Raw genomic sequence first — 5,169 nt, forward strand, 5'->3', positions numbered from 1 at the left:
ATCAAGATTGTGTTTGCTGAATTTCTTTCTGGAAGTGTAGAGGATTTATATTCGTCAAAATTTGAATTAATCAAGTATAATCAATGTGAATATAGCCATTTATGTATCAAGTTATTCTACTATTATAATCATGTGTTTGCCTGCGTGTGTATGGAGGCCTGCAGGAGAATGTGCAGACATTACAAAAATACATTTTATGGTGAAGCTGCAATTCCTATTTGGATATTAGACTAAATATATGATGAGGCCTCCTCGTTTCACTGAACATAAATCGAGGCCTCCTGTCTACTTCCTAACAACAGACTGGAGGCACAGCCAAAAAAAGAGAAAAAAAAAAGATGATAAATAATAACGACAATGTATGACATTTGTTGAACACGCCTTGAGGAAAAACTGTTTAAAAGAGTGTGCAGACACAGACTCTATAGATTCTCTGCAGAGTTTCTCGGCTTCATTGTCTAATAATGATAATAATAAATTGATAATAAAAAGTCTATCTTCTGGCATCAAAACCTCAAGACTTCGAGAATGATTTCTCACAGAAACGGCAGAAGCCACCACAGAAGAAGCAGATTTCCTAACATCAACAATAAATCAGTTTCAAAGAAAAAAAGAAAGCAATTTTTTTTAAACTAATTTACACATTTAAGCATTTATGCAATTGAAGCAGAAGAGACCAGAGCCTTACAAATACAGTGTTGTCTCTTTGTAAATCATTATAATAAATCAGTTTCAAAGAAAAAAAGTAATTTACACATTTAAGCATTTATGCAACTGAAGCAGAAGAGACCAGAGCCTTACAAATACAGTGTTGTCTCTTTGTAAATCATTATATTACTATATTAAAAGTAACAGCGTCGACACAGAGCACATCAGTTTAAAATGTTATTTTAATAAATAACACTGCACTCACGTGTTAATTCACATATTCATTTCTGTTTTGTCTGTCTTTCTATTGTTAATATTTATATCCATATTTTTTTTTCATTCTGCCCTCTGTATTAACATACAAAAAGATCTGTATAGAATTTAGAAAATAATAGAATGTAAATTTTTCCAAATATAAAGCGAGGCTTGGACGTAAATGTTCAATCCTGTGTTTGGGTAACAGCTGTGGTGGTGAGAAATCATATATTTTGTCTAAATGTCAAAACAGGACGTGCAACTTCATCATATGTAAACACAAACTCATGCAGGCTTCTATAAACGCAGGCAAACACATGATTATAATAGTAAAATACCTTGATACATAAATGGCTATATTCACTTTGAATATACTTGATTAATTTATATTTTGATAAATACAAATATTCTACATAGCTTGCATTTTTTACATTTTCGATGTCCTGCCATTGCAATTGTTTAAAAAAATATATATACAGTATATATATATCTCATTACATGGTTGAAACATCTGTCAACAATGTGAAACATGTATACGTATGATTACACATGCTTTATAAGTCCTGGTTGTGGCAAATAGAGTTTAAGTACTGAGTTACCACAGGCTATGATTGACTGATCAATAATTAAACAGAAGAAACTGACACCCATCTTTATGAACCCCTTCAGGCAAATAACTACAACACAATAATATGTCCATATGAATCTAAATATAGTTCGACTTTCTAATAACTACATTCACTGCAATAAAGTAATTGGATCATGTTACAGGTTTCTATGCACAGAAACTGACAATATTCATGTACCATTTAAAAATAAAGAGCACCACAAAACAGTGTCAAAATATATTCATATTTATCAATATTAACATTTATACATAGATGTATTAAGCATTATCTGTTCCAGTATATTTAATGTAAAATAACTAACCAATTTAATCCAAATAAGTCTAAAGAGTAGAAATAAAATCACAGCAGCAACACTTGAGATCGATTCCCCTCACAGATCTCTCAAACACAAAATCGCTCAGGTCTGAATGAATCAAACATATTTTCCTCACATGCTCGCTGCCTGAGCCGTAGATTTCTTCTGGCTCTGTGAAAAATCACTCTCAGTCTTGAGCTGTGGAGTCGGTCTGCAGAGCAACTGTGGAGTCTGGCTTCATGTTCCTATATATACATACCATCCACTGCAGCGGCATTCCTTGCATGCCACTATTTGCAGTCTTTATTTTAAGAAGTGGAACATCCGCAGCACGGATCGCTTTTGGGGGAGTTTCCACTGTGTACAGTACCTGGTGTTTTTTTCAGTACCACCTCGGCTGGGGGTCGAGCCGTACCGTTACCAGAATGTGACGTGTGTAAACCCTGGTCACTGATTGGCCGGAGAGAATCGTCACTACCTGCGTCACTGAACTTGCTACACGAGACACAACTAGTGATGGGAAGTTCGGATCATTTTACCAACTCGGGCCTTTGAGTCTCGTTCAGCAAAATGAACGAATCTTTTTTCAAGTCATTTCATTCATTTTAGCAAAATATAATTAAAATGTTACGTGCTACTTCCCTAACACGTCTACTACTTACGCAAACGTTGATCACACTACAAACAATACAAAACTACAATAAGAAACAGAAAAGATTAATTAGACACAACAGACCGGCTAGATTTAACTTTTTTGAACGAGCGCACCGTTTTTAAACAACAAAATAACGGCTGTTTCGTGGTCTGTTGAGGAAGTACGTTCCTCTCGTTGAAAGCCGAGGAGCGGATCCAGCGAGAGCTTGATGGGACGACGCGGAATGAACACGTTTTTCAGGAGTAATAATGCAGCCCACTCTTAAACAGTACTAAACTGCAGTGGAAAAGCGCCATTACAGTCCTCTGCATTCAGACAACTACAGTATGAGTGTAATAGGAAAATAACTTGTTCACATGAAAGGCTATTGATTATCCTTCATTGGCTACATTACATATACTTCATATTCTGATTAATAAAAACATTCCATACCTGCTTCAGATAAATGTATATTTAACTAAGACGCTAGAACCCGTGTGCTCGATGGAAACAGTACAGAAATGAGCCCGTACAATGTCGCTTAAAAAACTGTAAAGTGTGTTTGATGGTTGTGTAAATGTGAGACATACCGTGAGGTGCTCGCCTCTCCTCAGAAGACTCGGCGCGGAATGAAGAAGGGAAAGGCGCGAGCGGTGACCAGGGGCGTGTCTACGTGGTGGCACCGCCCCCCCTGAAATTTGGCTGGCCACCCCAGGTGCCCCCCCCTACCAGATGTCTTGCGATAGGCTTGTTTTTAGTAAATTTCTAACTGCATCTGGCAGTGGCGGATCCTGGCATGTGTAGGCAGCTGCCTAGGGCCGCTTTCTTCTCTTCTTTATACTTAATTTTAGGCGGTTTCTATTGTGTGATCTTAATGACAAGAGAGCGCATAATGTTACGCGATCGATGTGCGCGAGGACGAATCTCTCCACTCCCAAGCGGATTTCCTTCACTCACACAAAACTGGACGTGTGCTTTTAAATATCGTTCTTTTATGAATTGGCTCTGCTCTGTCACTGTCTTTGCGTGTACACGCTCAAACATACTTCTAATTTTGATAGGGTAAAAATCCTATTTAAAGCTATATATATATATATATATAGCTTTAAATTGGATTTTTATCCTATTAAATTTTTGATGCATTGAAATTTTATAATTCAATATTAAAAAAAATAAATAAATAAAAAATACTAGCCTAAGTAAAAACAAGCTTATACTTAAGACAAGTAAACAGACACAAATTACAAAAAATAGACCTACTTAAAGCACTGAATAAGAAATTATATTGTATAAAATAAATGTACAAATAAACTGAATAGTCTTCACTGTATAAATTCAATATACATTCATTCTTATTTATTTTACAAAAGTGATTCGGTCAAGGACAGTGAGTGATTTTCTTTCTAATGTTTGATTAACATTATTGACAAATTTTAACAGCAGCTAAATTAGGCTGCTTTAGAGGAATAGCTCACCCAAAAATTAAAGGTCTGATGTTGTTCTAAACCTGTATGAGTTTCCTTCTGCTGTTGAATGTCTCTTTATATATTTGGAACAATACTGGTAACCCAACAGTTGCTGGGCCCCCATGACTTCCATAGTATGAAAAACAAAATACACTACTGGAGTCAATGGGGTCCAGAAACTTTCTAGTTACGAACAGTCTTCAAAATGTCTTCTTTTATGTTGAGGAGAACAAAGAAATGCATACAGGTTTAACTTGAGGCTGAGTAAATGATGACAGTATTTTCATTTTTGGGTGAACTATCCCTTTAAAATCTCATCATATTAGGATCTCATATAACCTACTACTACACATGCTTTATATTTAACTATTAACGTTCGTTTAAGACACAAATAACTGTGTTGACGAGGAGACATTTTGACACATAACTGTGCATTTGAACGTTTAAGCACAAGGCGCGAAAAATAATTCAAGTTTAGACTGGCGCTGTACGAGCAGAAGCATTTGCCTAAATGAATTCTGCCCCACTGCTTAATGTCCCTGAAAAGTTACATTTGCTAAGTAAAAACAAGCTTATACTTAAGACAAGTAAACAGACACAAATTACAAAAAATAGACCTACTTAAAGCACTGAATAAGAAATTATATTGTATAAAATAAATGTACAAATAAACTGAATAGTCTTCACTGTATAAATTCTATATACATTCATTCCTATTTATTTTACAAAAGTGATTCGGTCAAGGATAGTGAGTGATTTTCTTTCTAATGTTTGATTAACATTATTGACATAAATTTTAACAGCAGCTTAATTAGGCTGCTTTAGAGGTATAGCTCACCCGAAAATTAAAGGTCTGATGTTGTTCTAAACCTGTATGAGTTTCCTTCTGCTGTTGAATGTAAAAGTATATATTTGGAACAATACTGGAAACCCAACAGTTGCTGGGCCCCCATGACTTCCATAGTATGAAAAACAAAATACACTACTGGAGTCAATGGGGACCAGAAACTTTCTAGTTACGAACATTCTTCAAAATATCTTCTTTTATGTTGAGGAGAACAAAGAAATGCATACAGGTTTAGATAGCCGTTCTGACACAAGAGATAGAAGGAGTAGAACATGTCATAGTTAGGGGTGTGCGATATTGAAAAGAAATAATATCTCTATATTTTGTGGGATATTTTCGATAACGATAATTAGACGATATTTTGCCGAGTGTGTTATTGTGCTGATATCTTAAGG

Source organism: Sinocyclocheilus rhinocerous, unplaced genomic scaffold (genome assembly GCF_001515625.1).
Source record: "Sinocyclocheilus rhinocerous isolate Xijiao unplaced genomic scaffold, SAMN03320098_v1.1 scaffold6427, whole genome shotgun sequence".
NCBI lineage: Eukaryota > Metazoa > Chordata > Actinopteri > Cypriniformes > Cyprinidae > Sinocyclocheilus > Sinocyclocheilus rhinocerous.